This window comes from Etheostoma spectabile, chromosome 24 (genome assembly GCF_008692095.1).
Source record: "Etheostoma spectabile isolate EspeVRDwgs_2016 chromosome 24, UIUC_Espe_1.0, whole genome shotgun sequence".
NCBI lineage: Eukaryota > Metazoa > Chordata > Actinopteri > Perciformes > Percidae > Etheostoma > Etheostoma spectabile.
In genome coordinates this window covers 6424544-6438145 of record NC_045756.1, presented here as the reverse complement: position 1 = coordinate 6438145, position 13602 = coordinate 6424544, and positions in this window count along the sequence as shown.

Here is a 13602-nt window from a genome sequence, read left to right as displayed (position 1 = left end):
CCAACTGCTCTCACCTTCCTTCCTCTCTGCCTGTTAATGGCTATAGTGTTCTCATATAGGAGCAAAAGTAGTTTGACACAAATTGAGTAATGCCATACTCCTGCTAAAGGTGACAGCATAATAACATTGAGTTGCTGTATCAGCCAGCAAGGTTTAGGCATCAGCAAATAAAAAAAGGCCAGTTTTTTTCTTGAAAAACTCATTTTTAATTGACAAACGATGATTATTTGCTATATGAAGTTTTCTGACTGATGGATTGTGCCTTTTATTTAATCGCAGCATACATTCACTATCCAGTCCAAGACTACCATGAGTACCAAAAGACAAGCAAGCCAACCAACCTGAACTGAGTCGCAGCCTGCGGGAATGCTAATGTCCATAAATAATTATCAAATAAGAATTCCTGCCAAAATCAGGAAACATTGAGCAGCTCATTGGCTAGTTTTCCACTATCACACATACACTGTGAGAGATATATTATGATACATTTGGAATGGAAGTAGGGTCTGTGGATGTGTCGATACCCTTAGAGCCATGATTTTTGTCAGATTGTCAGTTTCAAAAGGTTATAAAAAAACAGTAAAACTGACAGAAATTGAGGCCTGGAATGGATAATCCATGGTCATTGAGTGAAGTCCCATCCCCCATCAGGTATTATGGGTATGCTGACAGATTGACGTGCCAGACGGCCTCTTAGCATGCAGCTGGAAACACAGAAAAACAGCAACGAGCGCTCTCTTTCACTCTCTAACAAGCCGCGGGCAGGAAAACACATCTATCCTGCTCTCCAGCGTGGTTTTCAGAAAGGAGAACAGTGTCGTGGTGAAAGATGAGGCATAGTACGAGATGAAAAGGTGAAGGGAGATTGAGGCAGCAAGTTCAAAATAAAGGGGAGAAGAGAGAAAGGACGTGCAGGAATGACGCCCTGAAAGGTGAATTTGGGAAGAAAGAGGAGCAGGGCAGTGACGGATATATGTTTGGTGAAATAGAAAGGTGTCAGCAAAGTGAGAGAAAAGGAATGTGAATGAGAGAAAAACATTCAGGACATAGCTCTCAGTCAGGCGTGTGGTCTCAACTCCTATTTGAAAGTGATGGATCCCTTACATACAGCATACAGCCCGATCCGGTTGGGGAGAGTTCTAGCCGACCAGGCTCCTCTCGTTACCCTGTCTCTCTTGGTTTTGCTGTAATAGTTTTAGACAGCTGGGGACTTCCTTTGATACACTGAGCTCCTCTCTCCTCTATCTTCCTATCTTTTCATTTATGTGCGTCCATGTCCCAGAAATGCGTGTTACTAACCTAGCTCTGGGGAGTCATTCCCCGGAGTCCTTATGTTCTTTTTTCCCCAGCATGTTCCCTCGGATCAGGGATGCTCCAAAATCATGGTAGCAGCTGTCACCATGGTCCCGCTACACGTTCTGCGGTGCCAGGTTCATCTGCTACACTCTGCGGTGCCCAGCTACGTCCTGCTGTGCCTTGTAATGCCGCACAGTGCCCTGCTATGCCATGAACTACCACAAAGAACTGCTACAAACTACTATTTTTTCTATTTTTGTTATTTCCACTAACCCCAACCGGCCCGTCAGACGCCGCCTACCAAGAGTCTGGGTCTGACCGAGGTTTCTGCCTAAAAGGAAGTTTGTCCTCGCCACTGTCGCACTGTTGCTTGCTCTGGAGGAAACTACTACAACTGTTGGATCCTTGTAAATTTTGGAGTGTGGTCTAGACCTACTCTATCTGTAAAGTGTCTTGAGATAACTCTTGTTATGAATTGATACTATAAATAAAATTGAATTGAATTACTATAAATGCAGGCCTCCGTCAGCTATTTGTCGATTCATTCACCTGTGTTCTTCCTCTGTAGTGTCACACTGTGGTTGCCAAAATGTTTGTGCAGGGGTCCCCTTTTATAAATATAAATACAAATATTCTTCTTCTTACTGATTAAGGCCAGATTTGGGTGAAGCTGGCTACAGGAATCTTTAAATATCTCAGACTGCATGGAGTTCCACCGCTGCCACAAATCAATTCAACAATATATCACAAACAATCATAAAAGATGGGTTTTGATTTCCACCCATGATGCTGTGCAAATGAGACCATACCACAAATTCAAGAATGTGTTTCTGATTTTGGTGCAAGCTTTGTCTGATTTACCCCCCCCACCACCACAACTACCATAATATTACCATTTATGCAAAATATTCAAATTTACTCTCAAATAGACTCTCGAAATGCCAACTTTTTCTTGTAAGATTTCACTCTCCAAACCTCATGACTTCTCATTATATTATGACTTCTTGTAAAAAAAAAATATATATATATATTTCCACATGAATCCCAAAATTATCGCTTACTGTTATACGTGTTATATAGTGTTCTTTTCAGTCTTTTTTGTTTACCAAACATGACTCCTTTATTAATATGTTGACCTTAATGCATTTTTTGAGGTTAAAACAAAAGAAATCTCAGATAGTTTTTAAAAGCTGACCAGATGCCAATTATTAGTGCAAGATTATTGGCACAGGGACATTATTAAATTACAAAATGAACCAATTAATTACAAAAGGAACACACATAATCCACTATATCAGAAGTACATATAGCTTATTTTTCCACCTGTTTCACACAATCTGCCTAAACTCATAAGGAATGTCTCAGCGCCGTCAGCTGTGTTGTAAATAAGTGCATGTAACACGGTTGTGAAACAAAATCTAAAAAATAAATAAAAAATAATGCCCAAGGCAGATCCGGCAGAGCTCTGGTTCGCCATGTCTTCATCCACAAAAAAAAAGCAAATACCTTGGGGATCATTTCACCTATTTAGTGTCTTTATCAAGTTACAGCAGGCTCTTAGGTTGGAACTAAAAGACCTTGAGGAATTCAGCAGTGGACATGTTTTTCAACTGTCACGCAGAGAGAAAATGGGATGCTATGCTTTGACGTTTATTGATAGCCGTGAGGGGTGGACAAGAGGTGACTCCAAGGCTGTATTTCTATCGACCTGCTGGAAAAAGTCCACCCATTCTTTAGTTAAGGTGGAGGTCAACTGCACAGGCTTCGGAAATGACTTTCAGGGCTCTTATTCAGTTTGAGTGCTGAAATCTCAGGTATCTTAGCAGTTTTTTTTTTTTTTTATTTTGCATGGTGGAGAGTCAAGCAAGAGGACTTAGGTGAGATGTCAGATTTAAGCCTAAAAGGGTAGGAGGGATCCGTGATGGGAGAACAGACGTGGGACTGCTATAGTCATCAAGCACGATGTCAGGTACAAGGGTGAGACAGATGCTTTGTAAAAAGGGTTCTGACCACGTACAATGTTATTGGCAACAACGAAGCAACTTAAGGCCCTGATATACAGGTGGTCTCTCTGGCAACTTCATGGAGGAGATAAGGTTTTCAGAAAATAACTGCTCCCTGCAAAGAAACAGTCCTGCCGATATTTTTGTTAAAAGACAACTTTTAGGAAAGACAAGACATAACAAATAAGATATACCATGTTAATTAATGAGAGCCAGACAAGTTTTTTTCCGGCCATTTCCATTCTTTGTGCTAAGCGAAAAGGTAACCAAACCACATACTGATTCCGTATACATATTTACCAATGCTAGACAGTTTTTATTTTCTATGATGAGGCGGCGGCTAGACATGGCACCATACAAAACCTCATCAGCCTGCTGACTGATTTCACACCAGTTAAATCATCCAACTCGAGCAATGCCCAGTCTCTGAGCTCAGTCAGCAGTCGGGAGTCGGGATCAAGCCTCAGTCTGGAATAAGCCGATATTCATTAACATCGACCAATGAGAATACGATGAGTGTGCAGTGAGCCAGAGTGGCGATGTTTGTTCTTAAAACGGATGTAGGCTCCTTAAATTACAATTTGGGATATGTTAAAAAGTTTCCTTTTTGGCTCAAAAAAAAAGGAGAACATAGGAGCGTTACAGCACCGACATACACGTGTACTTCCTTTCCTGGAGCCCATGCTCTTTGATCCAGAGCCTTTCTGCTGGTATGACTTGACACATCTGGCACTGTGCCCCTGCTGCCCTCCACTGTGTTTTCCCTGCACAAGGGATGGCAAAATGGAGTGAGCGAGAAAGGAAGGGGAAGAAGGAAGAGTAGTAACTTTGCACCTGCAGAATTTGGGAACCTGTCCGGAGGCCGAACTGGTGATCGCACGCACGGAATTTACTATTTTACCAGTTTTCTTCAACCTTCGCATTTTCACTCTCTGGAAGATTGCGCTCCTTCACTCATATTGGCTTTTTGACACACACAAACACGAGACAGAAACACACAAACAACACACACTCACGCAGACACACACTCGACACGACACGACCCACACCAACATACACACACACACACCCCACACCAACAACCACACACACAACACACACACACACACACACACACACACACACCCCACACACACACACACACACACACACACACACACACACACACACACACACACACACACACACACACACACACACACACACACACACACACACAGGGCTGACTCACTCTCTCTTACTGCCTGTTTTCACAGCTGTAGCTCGCTGTGCCATCACAGCCCACTCCCCATACTGTTGCTCTCTTCTGCCTCTGTGTGTGTGGAGGGATGTTTATGTCTGAGGGTCACATCTTGTGGATAGGAAGGTGTGTTTGTTGGCAACAGAATGACTTCATGTGCGTTGTATGTATGTATGTATGTATGTATATGTATGTTGTATGTATACACCCACCCACACATACATACATATTTTAACGTGCCTTTCACAATAAGATCACCATCTCCCATATAACATGCAGAGATTGAGAGATGTGGTTGTCACTGGTGTCACAATAAGCAGAAGTCAGCAGCCCGAGGCTCTACTCTTCCACATTGACTAAACTCACATTTCCACTTCCTCTTTCTACGAAGTGTGTCGCAAAAAAGGCATGAATGAAATTACATCAACACCTTTCAACCGCTCAGTCCAAAACAAAAATACCCAACTACGGCTTCTAAATTAGTGCTTCTTGCTACAAGATATATATTTATTTCTCCCAGAAAAGGTTTTCCATGTGCTTGGAGTAGATGTGTCCACAGCGCCTAAAGTGGAGTCACCTTCTTTTTTCTCAGTTATCATTAGACACTGTCAAAGAGAACAGCTGTAACATGTACCAAACTTTTTAACACTCAGGATAAGACAAAGCAGTGGAAATGTCAGCTAAACTACACGATACGCTGTGATGTCCAGCGCCATGGCAACCAAGAGGGAGTCATCTTCCTCTGCTCCCTCCCTGCTGTCAGCTTTTGGGCCATCCTGCCTTGGTGTGGCAGGGATTCCCATTATGTCACCGGTCCCCTGGGGAGGGGAAGGAGAGAGAGAGACGCTGTCGTCACCCGGTTCCCCAACAGATAATGGACACCCGGAGCCGGCTGTCACACGGGAGACTGGGGCTATGGCTTGAGTGAGGAATGGTTGGGCGCCTAACATTACTACAGCGGACCGCTCCAAAGCTGCGAGGCTGCGTCACCGTGATGGACTGTGAGACGGTTATGAGACACGGCATTATGCTGAAGGCCTTAGTGGTGTGCTCAGTGGAGTGGCATCTCTTGACAGTCGTCACAATGCACAATACTGAGCTTTCATGACTCTGTGAGGCCATTGTAGGCGAGAAACAAACCGTGATATTATGGGTCTTCCTCCATGGGCTGCTGTGACCAATGTTGACCGACGACCCATGTTTTGTGGATGATGAGGGAGGTCAAAAATAAAAAGACCAAACGAAGTATGCAATATCCTTTTCTTTCTTCCCTTGTTCCCGTCCTCAGACCTTCATTATTGTTTCTGTATGTTTACATGTTAAGAGATCACCCTATAGGCCAGTCCTGGAACAACAGCCTTTTTCTTCTCTTAATGTGGTCAATATCTGTTGGTTAGCCCTGTGCAGGCTATTTCTAACCAGTTCTGTCCCACAACAGATAAGCCTGTGCATCGGGCCATCAGTTAAGCATGCCACGGTAAAAATACATAGGTGTTAAATGTTGCTTGCTCCTGTCACTCCCTTTTAAAAAAAAAGACTATTTGGCAGACGTACCACATATTTGGAATCAGCACTAATTGTAATAGTATACTCAAGTTCTTCTGATCTGATGCATGCAACATGTATCCTGCTTCGTTCCAGCTGGTGTGCACTGGCACGCATAACGGTGGAGAGTGTACACCGAAGTCTGCTAGTAGGAAGTCCAATGATTTCAGTCACAAGTGAGATTAAACCTCTCTTTCTCTTCTGTTTGCATGACTCCACAAAGACTAAGAATCCCTGTTTGTGCCCCCAAACTTATTTGTTCACTTCCTCTCTTTAATCTACTTCTTTCGCCTCCTCCTCTGTCCCCGATGAGTCCAAAGACAACAGTTTTGTTAATGCAAAAGCACTCAATGAACCCTTTCATTCTTCCAAATAAATCACCCTGAGAGCCTGTATGTCTCGCAAACAGCGTACCCTTCACATACTGCAGCTGTCAGCAGATCCTGGATGATCTATTTTGTGGGGAGCTTGTTGGCTTTGTCTGATGCTCGGCTCCTCAGCAGGCTCAGTCACCCGCTTAAACATATTTACACATTACTTCATGTGGCGTGCGTCTAAGGGCTTGTTGCACAAGAGGCCACCCTTTCATGTGATAAAAGCGCATAAAATTAACAAACAAGACACTTAAATGAGTCCATTTTTGCTATCAGTTTGTCTTCCTGGCCTGTCACTTTTAGAGATTTTGATCAAGTAGTGGAAGAAGTGCATGATATTGCCGCTTTTCTTGCTTAATGTTTGTATAAACAAGACAGCAGATGAATCATGCATCAAACTGCAGATTCTTTATCCCACTTTACAAGGATTGGCCTGCATGTGATGTGAGCAGTCTGTGAATGCAGGGTTAGAGTTTTGCAATGTTTGTCACATGACAATTTATGTCTGTAAGAAGAAACATGACAAACTGAGTTGAAAATGGGATTCGATGCCAATATGTCCTCATGTGACTCAGACCGCAAGGTCACACCAGGGCAGAAACAAAGATGCTTTAGATTTTGGTCATTATATCATCTAATTGTGACAAATAATGTAATTCACATCTATCTAGAAGGTTTTGGGGTCTTTAAGCTTCCAGAAAGTTAAGTTGAGAGCAAAAGCAGACATATCAGAAGATTGGAGGAGAGGAAGAGGCGCCGATAACAGTACACACAGGAAGCCTCTCTGGCTTTGGTAGGATGGAAGGAAGAATGGGCCCAGAGTCAGCAACAGCCAGGCTGAGAATGACCAGAAATGATAGATGTGATAGCAATGACAGCAAAAGAAGAAAGAGCATTGTTAATGGAGACAGCAGGGGAACACGGGCACACGAGCAAAGTATAGGAAACCATTAGAAATCAAGTTAGATTAGAAGTTCAATTCGTAATTGTTGCTGTAAAGCTTGTATTTGAGATGTGATGAACAAATTAACACCTGCCATGAACATATGCATAATAATGCAAATGCACAAAATCAAATACAATTTCAAAAAAAAACACTGCTGTTACAGAGCCCTTCCTTCAGTCACACAGCAGACAAACATTCACCTCCATGCAGAGAGCTCCACCTGCCTGCCAGCCACCAAACACTGACCCATTGGCACCAGGCAGCTTAGCTTGGCTCAGGCTGCCTCCTGCAGGCCGTTACAGGGACTGCAGTGCCCTGCTGTATCCGAGGGCAACGGACACTGCTGTGCAGGGGAGCAAACGCCAGGAGGCAAAAAGGAGCTCGCTCTCTGAAAAGTAGGGCAGCCAACACTGAGAATTTTGTCCAGAGGCCTTGCTTCACTTTGCTTCCACCACTCACTCTGATGTGTGTTTAGAATAAAAAGGAGATCTTATTCTCTGTCATTGAATTCAACAAGAGGTCGATGTGTAACGGGTCAAACTAGTCGCTATACAGTAGACAGCACTATTTGTAAAAGGGAAGCTTTTTATGCAAAATTATGATAAGCCATAATGTTACGTATTTATCCGCGTCAGCAATTTATATCATCTTGACAAAGCGTATGACCACTCTACCTCAATGTTGAGCAGGGCAGTTTGACCTGATCACTACACCTACACAACACTCAGAATGTCTACCAATGGAAGTAGATACCCTAACCTGCATCACACACACACACACACACCACACACACACCACACACACACCACACACACACACACAAATAGAGATGCCATCATCTTGTCATACAGGCCAGAGTTTAGGATGTACACATCATCACTAGATTCAATCATTGGTCAAGGAAAAGTTTTTGTGACAAACCTCCTGCTGTTGTTATGTTTCAATTCCAAAATAAAAATTTTCCCCAAACTTTGGCGAGTAGCAGCAGCAGCTTCACGAATCCCAGGCATTCGTCCTCTCATACACATACATGCAAACGCCCACGCTCAGTCCTTTCTCACTTATATTCGAATGAGATAAAAGTTTAATGACCCTTCTGGGACACACACACAACACACACACAACACACACACACACCACACACACACACACACACACACACACACACACACACACACCACACACACAACACACACACACACACAACCCAGCAGGTGGATGTTTGGCCTGACTTTGGGTGCGTCGGTAATGACTAAAGCAGGACAGATTGGAAAACCACACCCAGCTGGGACAGGAGAGGAAGGCTCGGGCAGCTAAAAGGCTGCAGAGCCCCAAATGGGGGAACAGGTGAGTTAATGTGTGTGTGTGTGTGTGTGGTGTGTGTGTGGTCTTGTGCTTGTGTCAGGTGGTGGCTCGTGTAACGTGTGGCTTGGGTGGGGTTGGTGTGTGTTGTGTGTGTTGTGTGTGTTCTTCTTTGTGCAAGGTGGACGGCTCGAGAACGTGCTTAAAGGATGAGTGAGCGCTAATAAAAAAAGAAGGAATAAGGGGTCAACAGGAAGTCACACTTTTATATTTATATACATATATTCACCTTTCTCCATCTATCAATTCATCGGTCCAGCTTTACGTAGGTTTCTGCTCACAACATTTAAGATTAAATGCACAATACATCTCCGCAGGACCCTATATGCCCAAGCATACATGCACCCAGTAGCTCAAATGCTTTCAAAGCCCTCATTGTTTCCTTATCACTTTGCTTGCTGCTGTTTTTTTTTTTTTTTTGTATCCTTCCTGCGCTCTCTTACCTGCCCTTATCTCCTCTCCCTTTCATCTCGGGAGAGGCCTCCGAGCACCAGAGACAAAGAGAACAGAGGAGGAAGGAGCGGCGAAAAGGAGGGCATGAGACGAGAGAGGAGACGAGGAGAAATGGAGATGAGACAGAGTAAGGCTGCCTTATCGGAGAAGATGCACACATGTACGCGTGCACACAGGGGCCATTGTTCAGGGGCTCTGCCGCAGGGGCCCTGTGATCACGGCGGCTGAGACTGATGAACGCGTGGCCCCTCTGTTTCTTCCTCCCTCCTCTCATCTCCTGCCACTCATAAGGCGTCCGTTCTGAGCTCCCCTAGTCGGTCATCCACAGATTTCGACGGGAAAAAAAGCATCAACTGTGGACGTTGGTCCCCATCCCAGCAGCTTAACTGGCAGTAAAGTAAAGGCTACCTCAGACACTACAAGAGGATTTTGAAATCCAGAGAAATAAAAACTACTGCTGTCAAACATATTTAATTGCAAATAATTGCTATAATGTCATAGTTAACTCGCAATCAATCGCACATTTTTATCTATTCTAAATGTCCCTTGATGTCTTTTTGTCCAATTTCTTTCTCATTTTAATGTTCTTATCAACATGGAAAAGTGGCTCGGTTTGCTTTGTGCAAATGTTTTTTTTTTATTATTTAGAAAACAACGTTGGCATACAGCCTACTGTAGTATTCAATTTCACACTAATATCCTCACTTGGAACAAACAACTCTCACACGAAAAAATTAAATTCTTCGACGGGGGGGGTTGTTGTTTCCGGTAACTGTTCCGATACTAGTTGTTGCAACAGCATGTGAAAAAGTTCGCTAAACCAAAAATAACGTTAATCTCGCGATAAAAAAATTGACGTCGTTAAAATGGGTTTGCGCTAACGCTGTTAATAATGCGGTTAACTAACAGCATTTATGACAAGTCTTGTTGAACCAATGTGTGAACTTCACACGATGCCATGCCACAGCTGAAAACAATTTAGTGTTTTGACATTGGTTGCCATGAAAACAGCAACACCTTTCTCCACATTCCCAACGTCTTGATGTCATGATGGACAGGAAGTGGTTTGTGAGGAATGTGCAAAGAGTAGTAGCACCGGCGTGTCCGACAGCGGTTTAACCCGCTCCATTTCCCAGCAGCCCCTAACCCCTGGGCTGTGACACGTGACCTTTCAACTCCTCTCCGACTGGACATGCTTTCATCACAGACTGACAAGAGCTTCAGGTAGGAGGGGATTAATGAGCCATTTGGTGCTTTTTTTCCTTCTTCCTGCTCATTCATTTTTGTATAATTTGTGGCATTTGTGTTGATTTGAAGTGGGCAAATTCAAAACTTTTCTAACCCTACCCCTGCTAGCCAGACAAAAATGTTATAGGTTGACTAATAAATGCCTAAATTTCAAAATAAAATCTGTAAAGTCTACGAAACTGCAGCATTTTCCACCATTAAGCCCAAGATCATGGTACATGAACCAGTGAAGATATTTCATATTCTTGCCTTTTTCCCGGCATCTCTCCCTCTCTCCCCGTCTTTGATTGGGCGGGGAACAATGTGGCAGGAATCTCGGCAGAATGTTTTGGAATGCTTAGCGGAAAAGTGCTGGCGTTGCCATGGAGACGGGCCCCTTCCCATCCTCATAGCCCATGGTGGTAGCATAGGCAGTATGGGGTAGCACTGCTGCTTTAACAAGGTACTTGGAAAGTATGTGCGATTGTACGGTGTGTGGACGGACACACCGTCCCCATGGAGACTGCTACATGTTGTATGTGTGTGTGTGTGTGTGTGTGTGTGTGTGTGTGTGTGCGCCTTTTGTTGGTGAAAGAAGATCTGTCTGAGATGATGTAATCAAGATGTTTGATCTCTAACCCTTGACCCAAGCAAACTGGAACCTGTTTTTTGGCAACTCGGCCACATGGCACTTCGCAGTATAGCGAGGAAGTCCTGTTTGACATTCTGACCCCAGATGGGTTGTATACACAGACAGACACAGAGCAAGGCTGTGATGTCATTGCACCAGGTGATGCTCTGTGAAATGTCGGAGTTATTTAGAAGACAATGATAAGCTTCCTATAGTGCTTTCTCGCTGAGCCTGTGCACACACACGCACGCACGCACGCACGCACGCACGCACGGATTAAACCCATGGAGCCCGGCACTATCGGAGGTCAAAGAGTAAATTCTGGATCGGCTCTGGCCGAGAGTTCAGCCAAGCAAGCGATGTGTACTTTACAATAAAGATAAGCTCAAACTGACTTAGTGTTCGCATTTAATGCTGGTCCATACAAATGCTCTGTATAGTGATTAGACGTACTGTAATGAACACTGTAGTAAATCTGATTGTATATTTAAAATAGAAATGGTGCTTTATACTTAGAAGAAGAAGAAGAAGAAGAGGAGATGTCGCGGGTTAGCTCAGTTGGTAGAGTAGGCGCACACGTTTAGGGGTTTACTCCTTGACGCCGGCCCTTTGCTGCATGTCACTGCATGTCTTAATCTGTCCTGTGAAAAGAAAGGCCTTAAATTGCCCAAAAAAATAAAAAATGAGAAGTGATAGTAGCATGATCTGATCCACTCATACTGGCTCAGAGGGCCACAACAACAAAAACTAGATATATGATACATTAATGCCCCTATCCGGAGAAATTGTAACATGTAATTAGCTAATTAGTGACTAAGGTGGCAAACATTTCCTGCTACAAATCAGCATGTCAAAGTAGTGTTATGTGACTGTTGAAAGAAGAAATTACATGTTTTTCTTATAAATGAAAAGTTATAAATTCAGAAGCAACTAAAGACAGCCTTGCTCTGGTCAATACACTTCTAGCTGCCACAGCCTTAAATGGTTTGGTTTTATCACCAACGCTTGTGTAACTGCCACTACATAGTCCATTTGATGATTTTATAAATTAGGTTTTACCTTTTTCCCCATTTTCCTAGCTGTCGCACAGTGGCACAAAACACACACTGTAGCCCTTATGAGCATGTTGGCATGCTGAAGTTAGCATTTAGCTCAAAGCTCCACTGTGCCATAGCCTCCCAGAGCCACTAGCATGGCTATAGAGTCTTTTTTTTAAACTACACATCAACACAACATCCACTTTTTTAACTTCAAGGATAAGGCATCTTATCATTAAAACCAATCCCATGAAGAGGGGACAACATATACTGACATATGTTACACTGAGGTGTATGTGTGTATCCATGTGCTTGCATACTGAGTTAGCCTGTACTTGGTTCGCATTAAGCACTAAACATACAAAGCCTACACTCCAGGTCCACCCCTTCCCAGAAGTTGCTGTGTGTGGGACCAGCGGCGAAAGAGGCAGATAGAGAATGCTGCTTCTTGTATTCTTTTTGAACCATGTTGACAATTTTCATGACAAAGTGCTAAAGTTGGCGCCGCTCAAGCAGCTGCTGGCCAAGGTAAATTTCGATCTGCCAATTGAGCGACGTGGAGTGTTTACTTTCAATGGGGCACACAGAAATGACCTGAGGGGTTCGTGGTTACGTGCGTTTGTATGAATACACATGTTCATGCATGTTTATGTGGACGTGCATAAACGCAGTATGTGGGAATATAATGCAGGGTATGAGTGAGTGAGTTACCCATAGTAACTTTCCTTCCTTAATAACAAGGGGTTTCACTTGAAAAGATCCCGAAACAGCAGGGCCTCACAGTCCCCGTCGACCCCTTCCTTTGACGTTACCTGGATACCAGGCTACTGTTTGTCTAACACTGCTGCTCCTCTCCCATGAGCTCCTCACGGCTCCGCTCTGCCCAGAGATCGGTTAGATTCCTTCTAAGTTTATAGTACCTGTGTGCAACCTTACATACCTGAGCGCCATTCCTGATGTTGAAAAATAATATTTTATTGATCTGAACTTTGCTGAGGAGAGATTCACAAGAGGCAGTCAAAGGAGGTAGGAAGAAAAGACAAAAAAATAAAGTTAGAAGAAGTTTTAAATGAAAAACATGTTGGGGAAATTAAATTCAAAAGTGATGTACATTACACCCATTACTTATAGTGCCTTAGACCATATGCATGAAATGTGCAAAATATATACAGTAAGTGCAAAATAGCCATTAGTGCGTAATTCATTGTATGTAGTGCACTACACATGATATAAATGCAGGGAAATACTGTAGGTATAAGTATAAATAATATATATGTGCATTTGTGTACAACTACTACTATTTGCACACAATTAAATGTGTTTTTTATGAATGTCATAATAATAAAAAACACTATTAATGTCTAAAAACTTTGATTCCACAGACGTGCTTCATTTTACACAATGTAATGAAGTAGAAGTAAAATACAAGATCAAAGATTAACAAAAGTAAATCATAACAGTAAGAAGTAATTCTTAGAAAAGTGAAAT